Raw genomic sequence first — 12,579 nt, forward strand, 5'->3', positions numbered from 1 at the left:
TGGTACAAACTGTGATTTACCAGAAAGGAGAGAAACAAGAATGGAGTGGGCATAATCATAAAAAGGACATTGAAAGACGCTGTAATAGCCGTGAAAAGAGTAGGGGATAGAATTACACTAGTAAAACTACTACTAGAATGAGAAACAATAAATGTAGTTAGTGCTTATGCCCCACAAATAGGACTAGATAGTGAGAGTAAACAAAAGTTTTGGGAAGATATAGATGATTTAATGCAAAGTATACCGAATGAAGAGAATGTTTTCATTAGTAGAAATTTGAATGGACATGTAGGAAGTGATAGGCAAGGTTATGAGAATGTTCATGGAGGTTTTGGTTTTGGTAGTCAAAATGAGGAGGGAAAAAACATTTTGGATTTTGCTATGACATACGACCTAATACTAGCAAATACCTACTTTATAAAAAGAGAGTCACATTTAGTGACTTTCAAAAGTGGGCAACATAGAAGCCAAATCGACTTCCTCTTAACCAGGAAGACAAATAGAGCTTTATGCAAGAATTGCAAGGTCATTCCAGGAGAGGCTTTAAGAAGTCAACTTCGGTTAGTGGTCTTGGATGTCAAGTTTAGGAACAATTCAAGTAAGGTCAGAAGAAATAGTGTAGCTCGAACAAAGTGGTGGGAGTTCAAAGGAGTAAAGCAAGTGAAATTCAAAAATGAGCTTCTCGAGTCCGAAGCATGGAAGCTGGATATGGAGGCCAATGATATGTAGATACAGATAGCATCAAAGATTAGAGAAGTAGCTAGAAGAATACTTGGAGAGTCTAAAGGACATGTACCACCCTTAAAAGAGAGATGGTGGTGGAATGAGGAAGTACAAAAGGCAGTGAAGAGAAAAAGGAAATGGTATAAGAAATTACCTAAATGTGATAATAATGAGGCACATGAATAGTACAAGATAGCAAATAAAGAGGCAAAAAAGGTAGTTAGTCAAGCAAGAGTACAGGCATTTAAAAAGTTATATGAGAAACTTAGAACTAAAGAGGGAGAAAAAGAAATTTATAGATTAACAAGGAGGAGAGAAAGGAAATGTCAAGATCTCAATCAAGTTAGGTGCATTAAGGATAAAGAAGGAAAAGTGTTGGTGAAAGATGAGGACATTAAAGAAAGCTGGAGAAATTATTTTAATGATCTCTTTAATAATAGTCAAAATGGTAATAGCGTGAATATAGACTATAGAACAATAGAAAAGAATGTGAATTATGCTAGAAAGATTAGATCTTTAGAAATAAAGGAAGCACTTAAGAGAATGAAAGTGGGTAAAGCCTGTAGACTCGATGGAATACCAATTGAAGTGTGGAAGTGTTTGGGAGATATAGGAGTGGCATGGTTAACTAAATTATTTAATAAAATTCTAAACTCAAAGAAAATGCTTGATGAATGGAGGAGGAGTATTTTAGTACCTATTTTTAAAAATAAGGGAGACATACAGAGTTGCTCAAACTATAGGGGAATTAAACTCATGAGCCATACTATGAAGTTGTGGGAGAGAGTTGTGGAGCATCGACTACGTCATGATACTTCTATTTCTCTCAATCAATTTGGCTTCATGCCCGATCATTCAACTATGGAAGCGATCTTTCTCATTAGAAGCTTGATGGAGAAATATAGAGATGTGAAGAAAGATCTACATATGGTTTTATTAATTTGGAGAAGGCTTATGATAGTGTTCCAAGAGATGTTTTATGGAGTGTGTTAGAACAAAAGAGGGTATCTATTAGGTACATACAAGTGTTGAAAGATATGTATGAAGGAGCAATTGCTATTGTGCGCACAGTGGGAGGGGACATAAGAGATTTTTCGATCTCAATTGGATAACACCAAGGATCAGCTATAAGCCCCTACCTTTTTACATTAGTTTTAGATGAATTGACGAAACATATACAAGAGAGTATTCCTTGGTGCATGATGTTTGCGGATGATATTGTCCTGATAGATGAGACGCGAGAAGGAGTCAATAGAAAGCTAGAGCTTTGGAGAAGTACTTTAGAGTTAAAGAGCTTTAAGTCAAGTAGAACGAAGACAGAATATATACATTGCAAGTTCAGTGAAGGCCAAACTAGTGATAAGGAAGGAGTTAATTTGGATGGAGTGGTACTGTCCCAAAGTAATCACTTTAAATATCTCAGCTCAGTCCTTCAAGTAGATGAGGGATGTGAGGAGGATGTTAGTCATAAGATTAAAGCCGGATGGTTGAAGTGGAGACATGCTACAGGAGTTTTATGTGATCGCAAGATTCTCAATAAGTTGAAAGAAAAATTTTACCGTACAGTCATACGACCGGTTATGTTATATGGTAGTGAGTGTGGGCACTGAAGGAGTCGTATGCGTCTAAGATAATAGTTGCAGAGATGAGAATGTTAAGGTGGATGAGTGGCCATACTAGACTAGATAAAGTCTATAATGAGAGTATTAGAGAAAAGGTAGGAGTGGTGCCAATTGAAGATAAGTTGAGAGAAAGGAGATTGAGATGGTTTGGTCATGTGAAACGTATATATACGGAGGCTCCAGTTAGACAAGTAGAGCACATTAGGTTAGAGGATAGAAATAAAAAAAGGGTTAGACCTAAATTGACTTGGAGGAGAGTGGTACAACATGACCTAGAAGCATTACATATTTCTGAGGATTTAACCCAAAATCGTTTAGAGTGAAGAAAGCGAATCCATATAGCTGACCCCAAATTTTTAGGATAAAGGCTTAGTTGAGTTAAGTTGAGTTGAGCTCATCATTTTATATAAATTACCAATATAAAATAACCACTTTGAAAATAAACTTAGTCAATAGATAGTTTAAATTATGAATCAATCGAACTAAATCAATAATCGATTTGAACTAATTTTAAATCACTAAATAGAGAGCTACTTAGAGGCTCGAAAATTAAAATCGATAGTTTATACATAAAACCTACTTAGTATTATTAACTAATTATCAGCTACATCATCATCCCTCTCTAGCATAAAATTCTTGTGTGAAACTAATGTTCTTATTAGGCAACCAAGTTATATCCTCCCTTTTATTACTCTATCAGATTACATATTGTACTATCTCGAGAGTAATAGACCCTCACTGATATATATAACAAATGTCGAAGCATAATCATATTCTGCAACTTATTGAAACCTAAGCAAGTACCATCAGACAAAACCATCCTTATTGGATGTCTTCAGGACACATGCATCCTTATACAATCATCCTATATTAGTACTGTAATATGCTTGCAACAATAACATCACCAACATAGTGTAAGGTACTGTGATACCTTCACCATGACAAGGTTTCTAACCTTTGATCTCTGCTCACCACTAATAAAGTAGAATATCTTAATTAGGCATACTACTTTTGAGTTACCAATTATGGTACCTACGCCCTCACCTGGGGTATTTATATCTAACCTGACTGATATTTAGGTTTTTGTGCTTTCAACTAATTAAGTACACCATTCCAAACTTTTATAGTCGAACAACTCAAACTCAGGTGCTATATGCATTTATAGTGACTTACGACATACTTTAGATCACCCATATTTTGGCTAGACACATATCACGATTATTGAAACGTTAAGTCAAGCTACCCAAATACGGGATGAGAATGAAGCTGAAACTAGATGCAAAAAAAGGCTTAATATGGACAAGAAAAATAATCTTTAAATTCCTAATTCACAATTCTATGTACATATTTCTATAAATCTAAAGCCAATGCTTTGTCATGACTTAACCTAATAGATCATGATCATACTAAAACTTGAGTTGACATAAAGCTCTCAAAACTCATAATAAACTTTAATGTTATATCAAAACTCAAAAAATCATGCTTATCTCAAAGCTAACAAAACATAATATAATATAAATCGTGGAAGTTCAACTCAATCTCGTAGAGCATTCATTACGCCCAACTCAACCATAAACAATAATCCATAAAAGAAATTTTTTATCAATCCAAAATAAAACAAACACGTACTTCCACTACGAAGTTCTATAATAATAAATAAAAGAATTACAAGCTAATACCAAAAAAATTACTGTGAGGAGAACAACATAAGTGACTCATAAATAAACTGTTCTTCATGTCACTTGAGAAAAATAATTTAAAAGGAATTAACGTTCACTCAAAGAATTTGATATTGCTAATGTGTCATTATTATGTATATATTTTAATTTTTCTTCAAAAATGGCCATTTAATTAATCATTATTTTACAATATCAGGTTAATAATCCGCATATATTCTATAGGAAACGATTTCTGAGTTTACTAAAACTGCCTTAATATTTAGATTCATTGTTGTCATAAATTATTATACCGCTTGTATATATATTAACACATGGTTTTTTTTTTTTTTAATTTTCTTCATTCTTAACACATGATAATCTGAAAAATTAATTCTAATTAAAATTCAAAACTTTTCTTAATTAGTATATTTTATTTTAAATCCTTTAAAATTCAATTGATGCTCTAAATTTCTTATTTTATTCAAGTAATATGTGTATATAATGCATGATTACAGGCTTATTTGAGATTGTAGTTCCAATTTATTTTTTTAAAGAATCACTCACAAATAAAAGAATATTTTGAAAAACTATTCAATTATTTTAGAATTTTTAAAATTAAAATTTGTCAAATTTAATTGAAAATTAATTTTTAATTAATATATTTAAGATGACATTTTTTTTAATAATAATTCAAATAATAATTATAAACAAACTCTACTTATGGCTATGTTTGGTAGATTATAATATAATATAATCCAATCAATTTTCTATTGACATATTCAATAGAAAATTTAATTGGATAATATTGTATTACAGCTTACCATACGCAGCATTATATTACTATATAATATGGAATAAATATAATAAGAATTAAGAGCTGAAGGGCAATGTTTTACGCTTATATTAGACAACCTTACTGACATATTATAATGAACTCTTAACATATTAGCCAACCGAGAAAAGTGATATTGTGGCGAATTGGTTAGGTACCTTGCTTGTGGTTGTAGGAGTCTCTGTCGCTTTACTACAGTTGCAGCGCTGCTTAAGCAAACCCAGAGTGCTGAAAGCTGCCACCGCACGAGTCCATCTGTTAGCTGGTGCAGCTGCTTTTTCAAGTAAACTAAAATCCACCACTTTTGAGTCTTATACAGGAAGAAGTTGGACACTGCCTAACATAAGCACACACATCCCACAATCAATTCTTCCCTTTTGATTTCATAAGCTTAAATTTCAAATGATAAGGAATTTTAATTTGACATTATATTAAAAGTTTAGGCGAGAGGATGTTGCCAATCCAAAGTCAAAATATATCATTAACTTCTCTAATTACAGTGAAATTTACATAAGGTCACTAAGAAGACAGTTAGTAAGACTCGAATTCTCAATCTAATGAAAGCATTAATTAAATTTTATATTGAATTAATTCTCTTTTGTAAAAAAATATATATCATTATATTTAATTCAATAACACTAACTTTTTATTGAATTTAATTTAAGAAAAGACATATGATTACATTATAATAACTCTACTTTTTGCATGAAATAGACAAATTGAGGGTAAGATTTAAGCCAAAAAAAGAAGAAGGATTCTTGTTTAGAAGAGGCTAAAGAAGAAGAGACTGGCCATCTACCTCAAGGCCCCACTTCATTCCTTTGTCTTAAACCTTTCACAGATTTGCTAAATCCGAAGGGAACAAAAATAAGAAAATAATAAAGTTAATAATTGAGATTTTTTTTTTCCTTTTTAAATAAAAAAGAATTAAATTATATATATGAAACATGAGTCTAAAGGTGAAAAAAAAAAGGTAAAGTATTTTTTTTATTTTGAATTATATCAAAATTAATACATAAGCTGTTTAATTTTTAAAAAATAATAATTTAATTTTTATATTTTGACATATATCCTCTCAATTCTTCATTATTTTTTTGTTAATTAAATAAGAAATTACTAAAATACTTTTAAGTTATTTTTTGTTATTGAATTATGTCAAAATTAACAAGTCTCTCAGCTTTTCAAAAATTAATAATTTAATCGTCATGTTTTGTCTCCATCGAATCAAAAAGAAAATACTCTGTTTTTAAATGTGGATGGAAAGACTCTTGGTTTGATCAAGTCAAAATATAGAAACTAAACCATTGAGTTTTGAAAATTACGATTGTATATATTAATGAAAAATTATAGAAAAATGAAATTATAATTTGCTAAAAAAAATCCTTAAAAAGCTTAATTATATTAAGCGAGTTTTTAGATAGTAATTATTACATTTATGTCATTGTCTGTTAGGCTTATTTTTACTTAGTTTAATGGCTAAAAATATATAATTCATCTAACAGATACAAATTTGAATCCCCAATCCCTAAAAATAAAAATGTCATTTTCCATTAGGAACTTACTAGGTATGGAATTCACAGCCAGGAGATATCCTCCTTTCCCTCCATAATTGAAGAGAAGTTGTAAACAACTCATTCTTTATCTTATCTTTCTTCAGGGCGCATGCCATGTTCCTCATTTAGTTTAGTGGAAACTCAACCTTATGCTCCTTTCCTTTCCATTTTCCATCACATAGCACCAAGGACTAGGAGCCATCCCACAAGCATTATTGTTCCACTGGGCCTCTATGTACAATTGCCAACATTTTTGCATATCCTAAGCAGCCTTCCACACATCACAGTACTCTGTCCAATGCCATTGCCCCCTTGCACCATGTGCTCTCTCTGCCATTCCCTTAAACCAAAGCACCAGCTCTCCTTTTTGGCCACCCTTTTGGGACATCTACATCAGTAAATCAACTGCTGATTCTAATGGGTGGATCTGGCTTTTCATTTCATGTCACTTTCATCACTGTTTTTGTTCTTGCAAAATTGCAATTTGGCCTGTTGATGGCCTCCAGTCCAACACAATTCCAAAACAACTAAGCCCAAGACTATCTATTACTAAAAATGTAATTATGTAAGTTTTGGATCATTGATATGGAGCCGGCCATGGGCTGATTTGGGTCTGTAGATGGGCCGTGAACTGAATTGCAAAGGTTGATTCTCTAAAATTTTGATTTCAATTTCATTGATTTCGATTTCGATTTGATTCGGCGAGAAAGTAATCTAACAATTGAAAATTTTTAAATTGGATTAGATCATCAAGTTAAATTATCAATTTTAGTTTAATCCTTGGACTGACGGTTCCAAATTGACGAAAAAAATTGTGGATTTATTAATTGTCCTGAGTGAGAATTTAATTGGTCAGATTTCGATTCTAAATCAGCCACTGACCGGTTATAAGTGTATAGACGGATCATGTGTAATAATTTGTCTCATATGCAAGCCCATCTCTATAAACAAAATTATGGAAAGCAAAGATATATGGTCGATGTGTCCAAGTGGTTAAGGAGACAGACTTGAAATCTGTTGGGTTGGCCCGCGCAGGTTTGAACCCTGCTGTCGACGATAACCCCTTTTAGATTCTCGCGAGTTGGATTGGACTGTTCTCATAGCCCAATTACGGTATTTTCGTTTGAGAGAGATCTCTATTAATTTAAATTGAAGGAAAATAGAGTGCAGAAATTTTTGGAGGATAATAAACATAAAAAGCCCACGTGGAAGTCTCCGATGCTCAATTTCTCTTCCTCTCCGAGTTCAAATTTACTCAAATGATAGAGCCGGTGAAAAAGATTTTTTTTTTTAAATTTAAGTAATTTTTAAGAAAAGTAATTTATTTATTTTTAAAAAATTATTTTTAAATTTTAATAGTCTTATTAAAATGTGAATATATATATATAATATAAATAAATATTATTAATTTAATACTATAATTAAATAATAAAAAATATTTTCTTAGAAAATAATTTCTACAATATATAAGTGATTTTATACAAAATAAATAGAGGCTTTTGTAAACTTTAATGAATTTAATGATTTATCTTATATTTTTAAAATTAAATTAATTAATTTCTATTGTTTAATTTTAGTTAATAATTTAATCATTCTATTCAATTTTTGCATAATTTTTTAGTTAGTCAAAGAAATCATAAGTGTAAAAGGATTAGGGAATTTCATAACTATTTTATATTAATAAAATCATTTTGTTTCAAGAAAAAATTATTTTTCTCGAAAATTTTTTGGAAATACAATTTTAACAAAAAAAAATTGCCAAATAATTTTTTCAAATAATTATTCACATTTCAAGAAAAAATAATAATAAAAAAAAATTTAACCATATTTTAAACCTGAATGCTGAATTGTGAAATTTTGAAATGTTAAAATTTTTTCTTTTGAAAATTTCTTGAAAAATTTTGGTTCTTCAAAATAAGAATTGTTAGAAAAAAAAATTTTACTTGGACATAAATTTTTCTAAAATTAATTTTTTATTGAAAAATTCTTTTCTTGAAAAACATATTTTTATAGAACAAATTCTTTTAACAAGTTTTTTTTTTAAATTTGAAAAAATTATTTTCAAATCGATTAAATGATAATTAAATTTTGTTCAACGAAGGAAAATAATTTTTTTTAATGCGCATTTAATGGATTAGCCTCCTTTGTTTTGCGTAAAATATTTTTTTAGAAAATAATATTTTTTATAATTTTTTTAGCACTTGAGATATTCACAAAATGAATTAAAGGAAAATATTTTTTTAATAAAAAAAATTAAATCATTTTTAAGGAAAATAACTTCTTCTTTTCAAAATAGAATATTATTTTCAAAATTTTGACAATCTTATTAAATATAAAAAATATTTATATACGCATGATATAAATACATATAATTAGTTTAATATTGAATCAAACAATAAAAAATATTTTCATAGAAGATATATTTTTAGAAAATAATTTATATAGAAAATATTTTCCATTTATAAGTTATTTTTCATAAAACAAATAGAATCATAACGAGTTAATGTTTTAAAATTTTTTATATGGAAAAGGATATCATTTCATGGTTTAAAACCTTTATTTTCTTACTATGATATTGAATATTCACAATACTTTCTTTTAATTGAAAAGATATCTCACTCAAATTTTTTTAAATAAAAGAATGTTTTGTATTCGCATAATAATACGTGTATATAATATCAGTCAAATTCATTTTTTGAATGATTGAGAATATATCATCACTAAATAGTAATTGTGTATAAAATTCTTGGGCCACAATAAAACTAAACACTATGTTATGCAACCATAAATGATAATATGTCTTTTACGGGTCTCATGAGCTGCAGAGGACAAAGAAAATCCCTATAAAATAGACCCTCTCCTTGATCCCTCTACCCTCATAAGCCATTCATAATTTTTTCCTTTTAATTTTTGCAAGTCCAATTTCTATTTGCACACTTTCATTTTCTCTCCATTATTCTGTCTAGCTCTAGTTGGAACTCAAAGAGAAACTATGTAGACCCTACCCAAATACAGCATGACATATGTAACCGTGTGGTATTTGGCATCAAAGCTATTGCTTGGCATTATGAAAGCCACTTCCTACAAAACAGTAAAAGAGGGTCTTTTAATCACACGAGAGGAAGTATTCTTCCAAATGTCTTGCCACCAAACGGCGGTGCCCCCTGTTTATGTGTACCCCCTTCACCTCCTATACGTAACATCAACAATTAAGCTTTCTTAGAGTGCTTCAACTAATATCAAAACTTTTCCAGCAACATCTTATTCTTCCTCCTCCTCAATTAGCAACAATATTATAGCATCAAGTATTACTCAAAGTGAGTGCTTTCACAGCTTTGCATGAGCAGCAGCAGATTCAGGCTCCTCCTATAGTGCATGTGGAGTATCCGCTTAGGGTTGCTCCTGCGAACTCAACATCAGCAAGTGCCCTAGAAATGATTGATTTTGTGCAAAGTGATGGAGAAGAAGAGGACAGCATGAGTAAGTGAGGACTCTGCTGAAGGTGTTGTACATGATATCTGCAGCACCAGCAACAACAATTGATGAAGTAAAATTGAGCTTATTAGCTTAATTAACCATGCATGCAGATCACATACTAATTAGTTGTTATTGTTGTTAAGAGTCAAGAGTCATGGATTGTTAAGAGTCAAGTCTCTGTAACAGGTGGTCTGGTCTGAATAAATGTAATTGTAGTCTCTTTTTCATTCTTGCTAGTAATGAATCAATCTGTGTTCCTATTTTCCCATTTCCTAGTGTTATTTTCTACCTAATTTGCTTTTAAGATTCTTCTATTATTCAAGATCTGATAGCCAACGATATAAGATGATCATCACAATTTAGTCACTAATAAGACATTTTTACTTCATTTCAACAATAAATTTCAATAGAAATAGGATAAATTTTAATAACTGTCCCTGAACTTACATAGTTGTAACATTACAGTCCTTTAATTTTAAAATATAACATAAAACCCCATAAACTTTCAAATTTTGCACAGTAAAATCTCTGTGACCTTTAATTTCTAATTTTTCAATTAGAAATTGATGTGAATAACTCCCGCATGTTATTTAGTCAACATTTCTCTCTCCTCTTTTATGCAAAGTGTAAAATCATTCTCTTTACGTATGAAAAAATATTCTGTCTATAGAGAGAAAAATGATTCAATTTACACATGGCTTGAGAGAGAAAAGAAAAATACTGACTAAACTCCATGTTGGAACTGTCCAAGTCAGCGTCTAATTGAAAAATTGGTAATTGGAGGTTAGAGGGATTTTACTGTGTAAAATTGAAAGTTGATGGGTTTTATATTACATTTTTAAGTTGAAAAACTATAATATTACAACTAGATAAATTTAAAGATAGTTGTCAAAATTTATCAACAGAAATATGATAAGATATTAAATTAATTTTATATTTTTACCTATTTTGGCAAGAAACTCAATGAAAAACCGATCCAACAATCAATGTAAAGCAAATTTTTATAATATAGGAAAAAATAAATTAAGATTGCTTAAATTTGGTTCGGGCTGTATGTATACATATATATATATATTTTTGAATACTATAATATTAATGTGCCAGCTTATAAATCGTATGGTATATTTTTTATGAGATTTTCTTTTCGAAATTAGGTATAATACCCTAATTGATTAAACAAAATTAAAAATGTTTAGCGACTAAATTATAATTAATAAATTAAAATTTTATGAGCACCATGAAAATTAATATAAAATTCAATAACCATGGAAAATTTTACCCCTTCATTGTCTTTCAATATTAACTATCCAGCCAACACATTAAGATATGTGATGGACATCGAAGAAACAGCTCAAGCAATGTCATGACCTAGCTTGTTTTTCCCATTTAAAGCCATCATTTTCATCTCTTACTGATTGTTGGATAGTTAAACTAATGACAGGTCCTTGTCAAATTTTTATCAATATAAATAATTTAACTATGTGTGCCAAATTAATTTACTTGCTAATTAATATATTTCTTTTAAAGAGCTATTATTTTTAATTACTTTGTAAGCTAATTAATGTACTTGTTATAATTAATGACCCAAAAATCCCTAAAGTTTTGCTATTATTACTATATTTAATTGAATTTTTTTTTTATTTTAGGAAGGATTATCTATTAGTAGGTTCTAGACACAGATTGCTAAATGACATTAATAATTATTTATTTAAATTTTTTTTATTAAAATTTCATCTATTATAAATTTAAGATATAAAATATATAATAAAATTTATTTATTAAACATATTAAATATATAAACTTCATATATTAATATCTTGGGTCAAGATACAGGGATGGAGCTAACTTAGGACTAAGGGAGGCCATAGCCCATTCAAGTCCCACAGCTCCGCCATTCTTTATTATATCCTTCAAATTGTTTTACTTTTGAATTTTTATTTTTTAAGAATAAAATTTTTATTTATAAATAAATATAGTAAAAAATTACATTAATTTATTCAAAATTATAAATAATTAATTATAATTTAATAAAATTGTTATATTATTATAATATTTTTCATTTTTACTTTATAATAATTTCATTTTTTTAATTAAATTTTAATAAATTTTTTGTTTAAATTATAGACTATCTTTATTAGTTTTATTTCCCTTTTGAGGTTCTCTTGGGTTTTACTATTAATAAAACTTCTCTACTATTATTGAAAAAAAAAATCTTCATTAGTTTTATATATTTTATCAATAAGGTAATCTCTCAATGAATTATATCCATATATAAAAAAAAAAAATTTAAAATTGACTTTTGTTCGTTATTTTATATAATTAACAATTTTTTGATTAATTGATAATTATATTATTTTTTATTTTAATAAATCAATTTAATATGAATTATATGTTATATAATTAATATATTTTTATATAAGTATGTGCATATGGGCATACATAAAATGCCTTGCTTCCAACCCGCTAACTTGCTTCTGATCTTGTCTTTAATGGTGACAAATGTCTGCATTTTAGATATGCAAATGATCACTAGGAGACCAAAGAATTTGTCTTGTCGTCCAACATTAATGACTTGGAGGAAGGAAGAGATTCGCCCTCTAAGCTCTCTGGGCATATTCTTGCTAAAGAAAAGCCGGATTTGCTAGCTTTTGAGCAACCTTAGAGAATGTTTTGAATTTCCCGAGCTTCATCAATTTTAACTTTCCCAAAAAGAA

The 12,579-nt window shown here is 29.2% G+C and overlaps 1 non-coding gene across 1 annotated transcript; it reads left to right on the plus strand.

Annotated features, from left to right (window-relative positions):
* The first annotated feature begins 7,363 nt into the window (after positions 1 to 7,363).
* Positions 7,364 to 7,444, plus strand: TRNAS-UGA (transfer RNA serine (anticodon UGA)). Its single transcript has one exon. It is a non-coding gene; the product is annotated as a tRNA-Ser (tRNA).
* The last annotated feature ends 5,135 nt before the right edge of the window (positions 7,445 to 12,579 follow it).

Source organism: Hevea brasiliensis, chromosome 10, assembly GCF_030052815.1.
Source record: "Hevea brasiliensis isolate MT/VB/25A 57/8 chromosome 10, ASM3005281v1, whole genome shotgun sequence".
In the NCBI taxonomy this organism is placed as follows: Eukaryota; Viridiplantae; Streptophyta; class Magnoliopsida; order Malpighiales; family Euphorbiaceae; genus Hevea; species Hevea brasiliensis.